This window comes from Spea bombifrons, chromosome 3, assembly GCF_027358695.1.
Source record: "Spea bombifrons isolate aSpeBom1 chromosome 3, aSpeBom1.2.pri, whole genome shotgun sequence".
NCBI classification, from domain to species: domain Eukaryota; kingdom Metazoa; phylum Chordata; class Amphibia; order Anura; family Pelobatidae; genus Spea; species Spea bombifrons.
Genome location: NC_071089.1, coordinates 100,744,153 through 100,759,720, shown reverse-complemented (window position 1 = coordinate 100,759,720; position 15,568 = coordinate 100,744,153). Strand labels below are relative to the sequence as shown.

General features: G+C 37.9%; 1 long non-coding RNA gene across 1 annotated transcript; it reads left to right on the top strand.

The window, feature by feature from the left end:
• The first annotated feature begins 3,963 nt into the window (after window positions 1-3,963).
• LOC128483432 (uncharacterized) lies at window positions 3,964-8,987 on the top strand. The gene is made up of 3 exons (XR_008351070.1): window positions 3,964-4,064; window positions 8,492-8,600; window positions 8,928-8,987. It is a non-coding gene; the product is annotated as an uncharacterized LOC128483432 (long non-coding RNA).
• The last annotated feature ends 6,581 nt before the right edge of the window (window positions 8,988-15,568 follow it).

Here is a 15,568-nt window from a genome sequence, read left to right as displayed (position 1 = left end):
GTATAATGCATAACTCAATGAGGAAGGAGATTTGGAAGAAATCTTGATGATTTTATTATACATTACACCATGAAAACCATTACTTCTCAGGAGATAAAGATTTTTTGAATTCAGGCATTTGTATTTAAGAAGGTTTTTTAAATGTGATGTACCAATGAGAAAAGCGCCGATCGTTAGATATAATGAAATCAAATTGGAATATAAAGGTGTCCGCTTTATTATTATTTTCTAATTTACATAAGTGTTCCGTTCTTTTGGGTTTCTGAATTGCAGTCATTGTACTTTTCTATCCATTGCTTGGACCAGAAGCATGAGAATGCAATAAATGCCCCTGTGTAAAGAGATTAGTTTCTGCGCACACATATCCTCATGGTATAAACCCTGTACTTGTGACCAGTTATGGTCACAACAATGGGAAGAAACACAGGAAATGGTAATCCATGCAGAACACACAAGATCTCATCAGGGTGTATTCACTAAAGGAAGAGCTGTGGTTCCAACTTGCTCACTTCACTATTCATGACGAACATCCAACATTGTGGCTCAAAACCGGAAACCGCTGGCAGGACCAACCACACATCACTTCTTATACAGGTACTTCTGCTATTCCCCAACACTAATAACATTCTACTATACCTGGGAAGTCTTCTGGGTTGCGGGAGTGGGGTCCTGACATGCCTCACTCACTACCCATTTCTCCTTTAAATGGGGGTGTTTCCTGCGATGTCAGCTGGAACGCTCACTAACATAAGCAGTAAGCCCCCGATGTCAGTGGGCAGTTCTGGCCGCATCCTGCAGGGGTATTCCCCGGGTAGCAGGAGCCCACAAGTTCCCAGGTATGCATTCTACTTGCTCCCGCTCTCATATCCACATATATATATGCACGTTCTGGCACATTTTTGCACACACTGTGCATCCCAATATTCATGACATGTACGACCAAGCATGAGACCAGCTCAGCTGAGGATGCTGCTCACAGTGAGTCTACACTTGAGATAATCTCAAATGTTTCGTTAGAAGGGGCATTCTGGGATAGCTTTACTAAGCCAAGGGAGTCAGTTCCAGAGGGCCAATTGCCCTACTCTGCAATCATGCTGCCTGGCGTGCCACTGTTCCATGGGCGGCTCTTGTAGCTAACCGCATGCACTATAGACGTTCCTGGGAACTTCTTAGCTCCGGCTACCCGTAGCCTTCCCTTGTGGGACGTGGCAAGGACTGCCCACTGATGTCAGTCGGCGGTCCCGCTGGCATCATGGGGAAACATGGGCCGGGAGCAGGGCGTGTAAGGATCCCGCGACCCGAAGGATTTGGGTGTTGACCGGCGAAGCAGTGCTTCACCCAGAGATATCCGGGTCAAACCCGGAGAGTTCCCAGGTATGACTATGGAGCACTGTGTCTAGCAAGCACAGGATTCAAAGGAAATTTACTCCTTGTATCTTTAAAAAGCAGTGTGTTGGGGTATGACTTCAAATTCTGGTGCTCAAAATAGAAGACGGCAGCGGCCATGAAGGTATGTGGTGGGGGGCAGCTGGAATTCTCCCCTAGGTCAGGGCTAAGTGAATGCCCAGCAAAAATACGCCACTGACTAGCATACCTGGGAACTCTCCGGGACACATCTCTCTTTCCCCAGGCTGGGGGGAAAGGTGTTGAACTACACTCACTTTCCCTCCTACCTAATACTGTCAGGGCTTAGCCCTGCCCCTGTGCGCAGCTTGCCCTGCCCCTGTGCGCAGCTTGCCCTACCCACACGGCCAGCTAGCACAAAGCCACTCACCCAGAAGAGTGAGAGCCACTGGTAGGCTGTGCTGGGACATCCCTAGGTTTGGACTAGTCTTTCTCCTCCTCCTCTAGACTGTCCATTAAAGAGTGGTCCGTTTAGAAAACTTTGCAAGGGCATCCTTTGGGAGCGCGGCGCTGAAGACAAGGGATCCACATGAGATAAGAAAGGGATCGCGGGATAGCAGTGCAAGCAGCACTGTAGATCGAAGAGGGTAACAGAAACAGTGTTTTTGAGTGTATGGTGTTAGAATGAGTGTGTGTGTGGAGCATGTGGCACTAGAGTGAGTTTGTGTGCTTGTATATAATGTAAACGTGTGTGGGTGTATGATGTGTGGCACCGAATAAAACCTGCACCCAGGTGCCATTAACCCCAGGGTTAAGCAGGTCTACAGGGACACTGGCAAATTATCCGGTAGGCTACCTTACCTGGGTATGTGTTTATGGGCAGTGAATATTAGACTTGGGCGCCGACCAACTCTTCGTGTTCGTCTTAGTGTTCGCCCGTTCCTGTGTTCCGTTCGGGCGAATATTTGTGTACATTTTCGTTTTTGTACACAGCAGCTTTGGCGCCAGGATTTTAAATGTCCGTCTTCTGGCATCAACCAATTGGTGGATGCCAGAAGAGGCCCCTGCAGGTGACCAATAGAGTCGGTTGCGTGGCCCTTTAACTCCTGATGCGGAACTTGGCCTGGGGAGACCATTGTTCTCCCCGCTCCAAGGGTTAAAGGTCTGTACGAGCGACTCTATTGGTCGCTGGCAGGGAGCTCCTCTGCCATTGGTTGAGTATGAAGTGGAAATAATGGAGGTGGAAGGGGGGGGAGTATGAAGGGGAAATAATGGAGGTGGAAGGTGATGATTTTGGTGTAATATGGGTAATGATAGGGGATGATGGAGATATTGATAATAATGGGAATATTATGATAATGGTGTGAGATATGAAAATGGTAGTTGGGGATATGGTTCTACATTTTCACATACATACATACATACATACAAACACCCTCTCTAAGCACTATACACTTTTTAGGATATTTATTAAAAAATGTTATAGAGATTTCTGTTCATCTATGTTTCTTATTTGATCTAAACCTGCAATGCAGGGTTTGCACCTGACATTCAGTTGATCTCTGTTTCCATGTGGTTTTCATTTGACTTATACACATAATGCAGTGTTTACATGTGATATTAAGTTGATCTGTTTGATAAAGAGGCAGTCCTACCTATGACATGCCAACTATATTTGCATATTTTGACCTATAAATGTTGCAAAACAGCTTAGAAAATTATTTTGAACATTAAAGGGTTATCAGGGCTCTTATATAATTCATTATTGGTTAACAAATGTTTCGCACATGCTTTACCTGTAAAGAATTTTAAATAATTTAAGTAAAAAAAATGGTAAATTTCATAATTAAAATATTATTTGGACTATACACACACTCTCCCAGATGGTCCCTACCCATTACATGACGTCATGGGCCACAGTGGTATTGACAGCTGTGTTTTCATATGCATCTTATTTATGACTAGTTTGCTCTTCAAATATACTTTATAAATGCTGGGTTTGTCCCTATTCTGAAAATAATTAATTTGGGCTGGGACCCCACATATGTGCCGTATGCACAATAATGGCACCGTGAAATATGAGGCTGGTATTCAGTTATTTCCAGGACTGGGTTTTATTCCCGAACCTGATTAACCCTAGGCTCACCTTTTGAGGTTGTGGATGAGTCTGAAGCAGTCTGGGACTGAAACCTGCTTCATCGTCAACACCAGATGACCGCTGGCCAACCATAAAGTGTCTCTTAAGAAGTTCGGGCGCCAAGTTTCCTTGTTGATGGAGAGAGTCTTTAAAGTTCAGAGTGGTAAGACAGTAACAGAGCTCCCCATAGTGTGATTCATACTGGTGCCACGTGGCATCTTACTCCTTCTACCCAAACAACCATTCTGCCAAGATTATATATTTACAATTCGACATGTGACACAGAAACGTGGCCTTTATCTACACTGTAAACAATAGTTTATATACGTGGGGGAAGAGCAATGGTTTAGCACATAATAATATAATGCAGAGAGAAGCTTTATCTCATATGTCAGTTGTAGATTTTACAGATAAATATATGGAAATGGTTTATAGTTCCGTATATATTGTCAACTGCTATTTGTATGATGATTTGCATAGCAGCCTCTGATTGGCTCGAGCTTTTTGGTATCTGAAGACTGCAGCTAACAGTGGAAAAGGCTGAATAAGAGACCGACCAGAGACGTTAACTGAAGCACAAGAGGTAGGTACCTTATTTATTTATGATTTACAGAAAAAAATGAACAATAAGTGGAACAGACTGCTTGTACGTATGCCGGTGCTTTGTCCAGTTGTATACTGCTAGGCAAGTAACATTTAGGTTGTAGGAGAGACTTGGTAATGGGTCGTGACACTAAAAGCCAGTTTCCCTTACATCTCGGTATTGAGCAGGTGGCCCCCTGGATCTAAGAAATTGTCACAAGCAATGTTAGTTAGTGTACGTCAAAATCTTATTTGTGTTGCTACAAAAGCATGTGCGCTCTGAATGTTGCAAATGTAAACCTGATATTGTTTCAAGATAACTTTGGCACTTTCTCTCTCTCTCGCTCTCTCTGCTAATAAAACGGTCATCACCGCCAGAGCCCATTCCTCCCCTTCACTATGCTATGCCACTCTTTTCCTCCCCCATGTAGTTCAGGTATAGATCAAATAAACAACGCAAAGAAACACAGTATTGCAGGTTTACAGTGAAGGAAAAAATTATTTGATCCCCTGCTGATTTTGTACGTTTGCCCTCATGATGAGCCTATAATTTTAATGTTAGGTTTATTTGAAGATTATTAATTGATTTTGCATTGTACTCAGTGAAATAAGTATTTGACCCCTTTGCAAAACCATTGTTGGTCAGACATTTCTTGTAGTTGGCCACCAAGTTTTCACGCATCTCAGCAGGGATTTTGTCCCACTCCCCTTTGCAGATCCTCTCCAAGTCATTAAGGTTTCAAGGCTGACGTTTGGCAACTCAAACCTTCATCACCCTCCACAGATTTTCTATGGGATTAAGGTCTGGAGACTGGCTAGGCCACTCCAGCACCTTAATGTGCTTCTTCTTCTTCTTGAGCCACTCCTTTGTTGCCTTGGCCGTGTGTTTTGGGTCATTGTCATGCTGGAATATCCATCCACGACCCATTTTCAATTCCCTGGCTGAGGGAAGGAGGTTCTCACCCAAGATTTGACGGTACATGGCCCCATCCATCGTCCCTTTGATGCACAAAAAACACCCCCAAAGTATAATGTTTCCACTCCATCTTTGACGGTGGGGATGGTGTTCTTGGGGTCATAGGCAGCATTCCCCCTCCTCCAAACACGGCGAGTTGAGTTGATGCCAAATAGCTAAATTTTTGTCTCATCTGACAACAACACTTTCACCCAGTTCTCCTCTGAATCATTCAGATGTTCATTGGCAAACTTCAGACGGGCCTGTACATGTGCTTTCTTGAGAAGGGGGACCTTGCGGGTACTGCAGGATTTCAGTCCTTCACGGGGTAGTGTGTTATCAATTGTTTCATTGATCATTGAGACTCCACGAGGTGAGATCTTGCATGGAGCCCCAGACCGAGTAAGATTGACAGTTATTTTGTGTTTCTTCAAATTGCAAATAATCACACCAACTGTTGTCACCTTCTCACCAAGCTGATTGGGGACGATCTTGTAGCCCATTCCAGCCTTGTGTAGGTCTACAGTCTTGTCCCTGACATTCTTGGACAGCTCTTTGGTCTTGGCCATCGTGAGAGTTCGGAATCTGATTGATTGCTTGTGTGGACAGGTGTCTTTTATATAGGTAACAAGCTGAGATTAGGAGCACTCCCTTTAAGAGGACTTGCCCAAGCATTCAGATCACATGCAGATGGCTTGAAGGCCCTGCCAAGGCAACCACAGGCAGCTGCACAAACGCCAGGGCCGTCTTTAACGTAAAGCAAAAAGGTTAGTCGCGGGGGTCAAAACTGTGACCAGACCTGCCGCTGCAGGGGGCCCGGGCGACCCCCGCGATCACTTCTGCAGGAGCCCATTGCTTACCTGTGTGTTGCCGTCACACTATGCAAGGAATGTCTCTTGTACTGCCAAGGAGATGCTGGAACCCAGCAGAGTCACATTACATCACATGACCCTGCTCCGTTCCTGCTTCCCCGGGGCGGTAAAAGAGAAATTGTTAGCAAAGAGTGCTTTTCATTATTGCCTTTGATCATTATCATTATTGATCCCTTTTACATTCTCTCCATTTTTCTTTATCTTATTTCTATTCATTTTTCTTTTTCTCCTATTTTATTATCTCTCTTTTCTACCTACCTCTCTTCTTTCTTTTATCTCTCCACTACTTTGATCCTCTTACTTCTCCCCCTTTATCATTATTTCTCTCTTTCTCTCTTTCTCTTTCTCACGCTCTCTCGCTCTCTCTCGCTCTCTCTCTCTCTCTCTCTCTCTCTCTCTCTCTCTTCTCCCTTTTCTTTTATCTCTCTTTTTTTCTTTATCTCTCCTGTATCTCTGCTTCTTCCCATTTATTCCCCTTCTCACTATCTCTCCCCTTTGTAACATATCTCCTCTTTCTAAATGTCTTCCCCTTCTCTCCATCTTTTCTCTCTCCTCATTATTTTTTCGCTCTTTTACTATCTATTCTATACTATCTCTTCCGTAGCATGAGGCCTGCTGCTTCAGTTACAGATACAAGCTTTGCTGATTGTGACAATATCTAAATAAGACACACTTAAAAATGAATTTTACATCTTTTTAAATTCTGTGTACTGTGTAATAGTTTGTATTGTGTATTCTGTGTAATAGTTTTTCTTATCTGTGCTTATCATGTATCATATAACGTTTAGCTAATAATGTTTTTTGTTGTTTTTTTTTCATCGCAACAATAGAGGAAGTTGTGTAAAATGTTTTAAAAAGAAATGAAGCCTGCGCAGGCCTATATCTGATAAGCTTTTCTACCTTCCGAAAAGTTGCCCGGAGCGAGTGCTGGTCTATTTCAGCTTGCACTTCCCGATGCAGGACATCAGGCTCAACCCTAACCCAATTTATTCACAAACACAGTTGCCGGTGTTCTTTATTTGGTCCAAAACATCAGGATTGTTGGCAACTTTGCTTAGTTATGTAGATTTTATTTGTTCCTCTGTGTTATTTATAACTGATACGTATCCCTGATATTCGATAAAATGAATTGGCTGGCCATTGAGTAATGGTCGATCAACATGGATGGCATGGATAGCATCGAAAGGCTACAACCCTTAAGAGGGTTCAGGTGACGCATCCAGAGACTGACGTTTCAATCAGGGGGCAGTCTACTGAAAACAAAAACTGGTCACCTTGACTCAGAATTCATTTAAATAATGTAACTGAATGTTCCCACATCTGAAATCACAATGTTGGAGATTCAGCAAGAATGAAGGTTCTTTTTCCCACATATGGTGGACCTGTCCCTCCCTTACCTATGGAAATTTTGACGTTTGACTTAATAGGAGAATTATCTGAATTAGAGTTAAAATGGGGCCCAAAGAAAGCTCAGCTACATTTAAACTGGAGGTTGCAGTCTAAAAAGCTTCAAACTCTGGTTGTGCATTGTATGACAGCAACAAAACTTCTCATAGCTCGCAACTGGAAGTCAAGTTTGCCCTTTAAAAAGATCCACCTATCAATTAAGAACAGAAAAAGAAATAAACGGCACAGTTTTTAATTCACAAAAATATTATAAAATCTATGATATATGGTTAACAAAATGAGAAGCGATTCCATAATTGTAGACACTCAGGTCCTTATTAATATAACTTCCTGAGCAAATTATGCTAAATTTATAAATTCCTGCTATCCCCAGCTCGATGATAGTTTTTAATTGTTTGGTGATATACATTATACTATAATGGAAAGATTTTGAATCATTGTGTAATGTATGTTAATTGTTAATAAAAATGTAACTGATTGATTTTAGATATTGCCATGATTATTCTGCTTATACAATTCTTCCGGGTAAAGAAATACGCATCTCTTAGATATGTAAGATATGCATTAGGAAAGACACTTTTTGCCAGTTGGATTTTAGTGAGCAAAATCAATTCTTAGTCATCTCCTTTTTCATCCCTGATATTACTAAGAAAAGCACCAAAGTGTGAGGTTCACATATTATCGCAGCTATGAAACAGCAGTGACAGATAAGTGATGTGACTAATTAAACTCAAACATTAGCCACTAAACTGTTCTAAATGTGTGTATAATTTTACAATTTCGACCTCCCCACTTCTTAAATTCACTGCCTACATTTAGGACTTTAGGACTTCTGCATCTATGGGGAAGGCTTTGCCGTGGGCCAGTAACCACTTTTTGGTTAGGAAGCACTGGTGTGCATAAAATATTACATCATAACTGACTAGGAATTACCGTATTTTCCAATTAAACCGTTGAATTGGACAGCAGATAACGTTTTTTGGTACACATGGCCAGCTTCCTACCTGTTACCGCTCCTTATGGCGTCTTGTCTTTTGTGCAATATAGCCCTGTATAAGTCCAAGCTATGTAGTAACCTCTAGGACTTCCCATGAACTAGTGTTTTCTCTTTTGACTTATTCCCTGGTCCTAAAATTTCCTCATCCTTGACAAAGTTTTCAAATACAATTTGTGCAGCCTATGGTTTTTTTACAGACATAAACATTTGTGACACAAGATGACCTTCTGGGGGAGAAAAGAAATCGGTGAGGATGCCAGGATTCTTCATGATCATCAGGAGAGCTCAGAACCTGATGATACCCAGGTACACCTTCACATACTTCTAAGCTCTTTAGTGAATTCAAAGTCAAATTCAATGTTGGGGGGGGGGGTTCTGCTACCCGCAAGTACCTTAGACCATAGGTATTTATTGCAGCTACACTTTAATTTTAGATATGCTGTTTTTTTTTATTGTAACAACAAGGTGTTCCCATCCCATTGTTGATCCATGCCCAGCCCTTTGTTGCCTTCTGCGGGATGTCTTTTTACTATGTACATTGTATGTATTGCCCCCCCCCAGGAATTATTAATATCAATATATCGATAGTGTCTTTACCCAAAATATTACAATTGTTTATTTTCCCTTTACCAGGTCTGGTCTTCTATTCATGGACCTCAGGATGATGATAAAGTGAATTTTTTTAATGATGGGAAAACACAAATTGGTACATGGATGTTTATATGCTTTGAAATACTTTGTGTTATTAGCATGCATATGTAGCACAGCCAAAATAAAAGTCAAGTTAAAGACATTGGATTATATAAGTCTATATAAGACTTATGTACAAAACCCATTATTCATCATCTACATACACGTCTCAAGGTTATGAGCTATCTATCTATCTATCTATCTATCTATCTATCTATCTATCTATCTATCTATCTATCTATCTATCTATCTATCGCTTGGGTGAAAATGTGCATATTTCACACTTGTGCTCCCAAAGGTATTGATGATAATTTTTTACAGCATGGCTTTAATATGGAGTCAAAACGTTAAAATTCTGTAAAGTGTACTTTTAGTCTTCTAAAATATAAAAAAAAATATAGTGCTCACCTAACACACACATTTGAAATTAATGATTATAATATTAAAACTAATAGCTTGCAAGGTACCCAATCTCCCCAGTTAATTTAATTTACTGGTTACACAAGTGAAGAAAAATAACGAGACTATTTTGTGTGTATTTTTATAACATATAGAGAAAGGGGCCAATAGGAAGGGGGGTTACTGATGGCCTATGCAGAAGGAAGTAGTAAGGTTTCCTACCATTGGTGGGTGGCTGCAATGATGTTACAGCTTGTAGGGATAAATTAGGGCAAGAAGTAACTTCCTACCTTTTTCCTTGGGCCAGCAGCTAATTGACAGTGGTTCTGTTCTGTCATCTATTCCTGGGTTTCGCCCTTGAAATAGCAAGCAAGTTATGTTTTTAATACAGCATCTGTCGTATTCCTTGGTTCGTGAAGCCACAATGCAAAAATGTTTCAAACAAAATAACTAAAAGTTAATTTAAAATACATTGAAGGCGGATAAGACATGGGCAGAACTGGTATGTCTATGTAGTATGTATATTCTCTTATTACACCCTTATGTTTAGAAAAGCAGTTTTTATTGTGAAACTTCACTATCCCTTTATTTATTTTTTTTTTTTTTTTTTTTTTTTTTTTTTTTTTTTTTTTTTTTTTTTTATTTATAACAAAGTACAAAATACATCTCTTATAAGTTGTTATCAGAAAAAAATCAACAGACAAGAGCAAAACAAGTACAGAGAACAAACGTACACGACACATTAAAATTCCCCTGCTACGTCCATAACCTTGATTAAAATTAAATACTATTACCAAGATTTCTATTTAGTATTATTCATTTCACAGATTTGGCTTCTATCTAGGTTTGAAGTATTCTGTCAGTCTAACCTACTTTGTTGAATTTGATCTATCCAGGCGTTCCAGAAGTCATATTTATTTTGAATATCAATTGATTGGCATAAAATTCCTTTTTCCATCTGGATTTGATAAATCAATTGACTTTTAACTTTATTCCAGCTAATTCCTTCAGAGGTTTTCCAATTTCTTGCAATCACTATTTTAATAGATAATAATAAATGTAACAGGAATCGGACATCTTTTTTGTTTATATTAGGAGGATTTAAGTGTAGTAAAGCCAAATCTGGAGTCAGCCTCCATTTGGGGCCCAACTTCTCTTCTACCCAGAAGGAGATCCTTTTCCAAAAACTTTGTATAGAGGGGCAGCTCCACCATATATGGAGCTCATCCCCTCTTGCTGCTCCACACCTCCAGCAATTTGGAATATTATTTTTATACATTTTTGCTAAAATTGTTGGTACTCTGTACCACCTATTCATTAATTTAAATTGTAATTCAAATAAATTAAGATTATGAATAGATTTATTAGTAAGATTCAAGGCTAAATCCCAGTCTGATGTCTCAATTTTCCTATTTAGATCTTTTTCCCATTTTTTAAGTGCTGGGGGACTTAAATCTTTTTTGTATGATTTAATCAGCATCAAAGATTTTGTAATAATTCTCCTATAGTCTTCAGCTTTTAATATTCTTATCAGAAGTCCTATAGATCTATTATTATCCTCTATATATAATGAATTAGATAGATAACCTTTTACTCTTAGATATTTAAAGCAATTAGCTGAGGGCAAAAAAAATTGTGTTTGAAGTGTGGCAAAGCTCTTTATATTTACATTATCATATAAATCTGCTATTGTATTTATGCCAGCTTTCTCCCAATCAGCTAAATTTAAATCTTCATTTAGGTTTTGGATTATCTTCAGGGGTAAAAATGGGATAATTTTATCCCCAAGCCTAATCTTATTTTTTATATATCCCCAACTCTTCAGTAATTGTGCCAGCACTGGATTTTTTGTAGTTTTAATACATTCTTTAGATTTCTTTCTTGGCATCCAAAAAAGAGATTGGAGATCTTTAACTGGAATATTTTTACTTTCCATATCATACCATGTTTCATAATTTGCTTTTTCATTTAAAGTAAGTAGAATGTGAAATAGTTGTGCAGCATACACATAATCTTTAATTATAGGCATACCTAGACCACCATTTTGTCTATTTTTTGCTAATAAATGAAAATTTAATCTTGGTCTTTTCGAAGCCCATATGAATCTCGACAGTGCATTTTGTATTAGGTCTGCCCAGGCTGTGGATATTGCAAATGGGATCATCCTAAAAATATAGGTAAATTTTGGTATTATATACATCTTAACTGTATTCAGTCTCCCCATCCAGGAAATATATAGTGTTCGCCATTTTTTAAATGCTTGATTCATTTCTTTAATTATTGGCAACATATTGATTTCCATCCATTCCAATGGGTTTGCTGAGATTTTTAAACCTAAATAGTTTAATGTACTTTTTGTCCACACAAAGCCAAATTTTTCAATTTGTACTTTTTGTGAATGTTCCAAAAACAGAGGCAGTATCTCTGTCTTTGAGACATTCAACTTATAGTTAGATAAAAGGCTGTATTGATCAATCAGCTTCATAAGATTTCTCAACGATTCTACAGGGTTCCGTAGTGTCAATAGGATATCATCAGCATAAAGTTGGATTTTATGAGTGCCCTTTGTCCCACAGCCTGAAATACCTCTGCTTAATCTAATCTCCCTAGCCAGAGGTTCTAAAGAAAGAACATATAAAAGGGGGGAAAGAGGGCATCCTTGCCTGGTCCCATTAGCCATTGAAAACCATATAGGTTCTATTCCCTGGGACACTACTCTTCCCATGGGGGTGGTATATACCGCCATAATTGCTTGATGTATTCTTCCAGTGAAACCGAACGCTATTAAGACTTCTGACATATATTTCCAGCTGACCCTGTCAAAAGCCTTTTCGGCGTCTAGTGACAGGGTCATCTGGGGTACTGCCATTGTCTCTGCCTCAACCAGAATATCGGCCAGGGTTCTTATGTGATTAACCGGAGATCTACCTGTTAGGAATCCTACCTGGTTTCTATGAATCAATTTAGGAAGAACCATTTTCAACCTATGTGCTAGGATTCCAGTGTATATCTTCATATCTAAATTTAATAATGTAATGGGTCTATAGTTGGCAATTTCCTCCGGATTTTTCCCTGTCTTTAAAATGGGTATAATATTACCCCTTAATAGCTCTGCTGGGACAATTCCTATGTCCATGAATTCATTGAAGGCTATAGTCAATCGTGGGGCTATTTCGTTTATAAATAATTTATAAAATTTGGCGTTATATCCATCTGGGCCTGGTGATTTATTGAGTTTCAATTTTTTAATACTATCTATTACTTCTTCTGAAGTTATACTTCTGTTCAAGTCCTTTAGGCTTTCTTTTGTTACTTTAGGGAATGTTTTTTGAGTAAAATAATCAATTATCTCGGCATCTGACGCTTTCTGAGGAATATTATATAATGAGAAATAAAAATCTCTAAAGGCCTCTCCTATTTGTCTAGGGGACATCAAAGTTTTATCTTTCAGGACTATCCTAGTTATATTATTTTTAGTCCTTTTATTCTTTAATAAATTAGATAACATTTTACTGGCTCTGTTACCTTGATAGTATCTTTTTATTCTTAATGAATTAAGAGATTTGTTAGCTTTCTCTATAAGTACCTGATTTATCTTTTCTTTAAGTTGTTCAATTTTTTTTGTCAGTTGAATATTCGGGGCTACTTTATTCTCAGCATTCATTTGATATAACATAATATATAATTCTGAGAGGGGGGCTCCTGCCATCTTCTTTGCCCGAGCTCCTAACTTAATAAAGTGTCCCCTAATAACGGCTTTGTATGCGCACCATAAAGTGCTAGCTGTTATATCTTTTGTGTCATTTTCCTGAAAAAATAATTGTGTTGTTTCCTTTATGTACTTAATATCCAAATCTCTCATCATTAATTTATCATTAATTCTCCATTCTGGTTGAATCTTATTGGTTGTATCTTTAATGTCCACCGTTAAGAGGTTATGATCTGACCATGTGATTTCATGAATTTTAGATTTTACAACCCAGGACATCATGGTGGTATCAGCAATTGCCAGATCTATCCTTGAATAGGCAGTATGTGATTTAGAAAAACACGTATAATCCTTATCTATAGGGTGTACAGTACGCCAGATATCATATAATGAGTGTTGTCGTAAAAGAGCTTGGAATTTTTTTGCTCGCGAAATTATATTTTTATCTTTTATATTTCCCTTTAAAGACATCTTATCTAGATGGGGGTCCAAGACACAATTGAAATCTCCCATCCATATTAATGAGCCCTGCTTAATATCCATTATTTTCTGCGTTAATGATGACAAAAAAGGGAGCACGGATTGGTTAGGAGCGTAGACATTTACCAACGTCATCAATTTCTTATTTATTTCTACAATCATTATAATGAATCTGGCGTCGGGATCTAAATCCACAAATTTCACATTTATATCAATCCCCTTAGCAAACACAATTGCCACTCCTCTCTTTTTTTTTTCCTTTAGAGATGCCGAGAATATCATAGGGAATCTCTGAGTTTCCCTTTTGATCTTATCTAATGTCCTCCAATGAGTTTCTTGTAAGAAACAGATTTTAATATTTTCTGACCATAAGCGGTTTAGCAATATTGAACGTTTTTGTGGAGAGTTAAGCCCCTGAACATTAATTGTAGCAAATCTGAACATAGTTATATCAAATTAAATATAAATAGTTTCTTGGTAAAATCATTCCTTTGGACGTTTACAGCGGGAAATCTACCTTCACACAGGTTAACATTCAAATTCCACATACCACAACATGAAACATACATTTGTAAGCAACACCTTCTATTGGGTGATTGCATACTTCCACCTATGTAACTCAAAGATACATGAGTGGATATTGCCATCTAGTGATGGCCGTCGAAGTCTCCAAAGGGCAATAATATATATATTTCTTAATATTGGTCTCATATAATTCAGCGGGGCAAGAGAAAAAAAAAAAAAAAAAAAAAAAAAAAAAAAAATAAAAAAAAAAAAGAGAATATAAAAATGTCTAATCTGGTAAATATTCCAGAGAATATGACTCTACCTAATATACTATATCAACTTGGATAAACCAAGTCTTAAAGACTTATAGTGAAGCATGTGCAATTCAAATATATGTGTATGTTGATATTCTAAATAAGAAAAAAAAAAAAAAAATATATAAAAATATCTAATCTGGTGAATATTCCAGATAATATAACTCTAACTAGTATAATGTGTGAGCTTGGATAAACCAAGTCTAAAGAGCTTATAGTGAAGCATGTGCAATTCAAATATATGTGTATATTGATGTTCTAAATAAAAAAAAAAAAAAAAAAAAAAAAAAAAAAAAAAAAAAGTGAAATATGAAAATATCTGATCTGATATATATTCCTGAGAATATGACTCTAACTAATATACTGTGTCAACTTGGATAGACCAAGTCTTGAGGGCTTATAGTGAGGCATGTGCAATTCAAATATATGTGTATATTGATATTCTAAATAAGAGAAGAAAAAAAAAAAAAAAAAAAAAAAAAAAATGTGAGATGTAAAAATGTCTAATCTGGTAAATATTCCTAACTATACCTAATATATTTGTGTCAACTTGGATAAACCAAGTCTAAAGGGCTTAAAGTGAAGCGTGTGCAATTCAAATATATGTGTATATTAATATTCTAAATGGCAAAAATTCAAAGGTGATAATAAAATGTGATATCTTGGCCTTATAGTGTTGGCCTTCATTAAAAGTGTGAGAGGGAAAAAAAAAAAAAAAAAAAAAAAAAAAAAAAAAAAAAAAAAAAAACCCCTCGTGTCTTTATTTATAATAGATTAAGCGTCCTGGGTATTACTATAGATCTTATTCAGTAACATCCATTTTTTCAATTTATCCGGTGAATCGAAAGTCCACAATTTATAGTCATACGTTAAAACAATTTTCATCGGTACGGCCCATCTATATCGAATGTCTTTCTGTCTCAGAATCTCCGTAAACTCTGCATATTGTCGTCTCTTAGTCCTAGTGTAGTAGGATATGTCTTGTAAAATTTTGATATTTTCGTATGGTTTTGGTGGTGTTGCATTTCTTGCTTTTTTTAAGATATTATCTTTTATCCTTGTAGAAATGAAGTGAATTAGAACGTCTCTTGGAGTCTCTGAAGAAATACTAGAGGGTTTAGCTGTTCTATGGCATCTGTCCCATAATTGAGTATTGGTTTCAGAATTAATGCCCA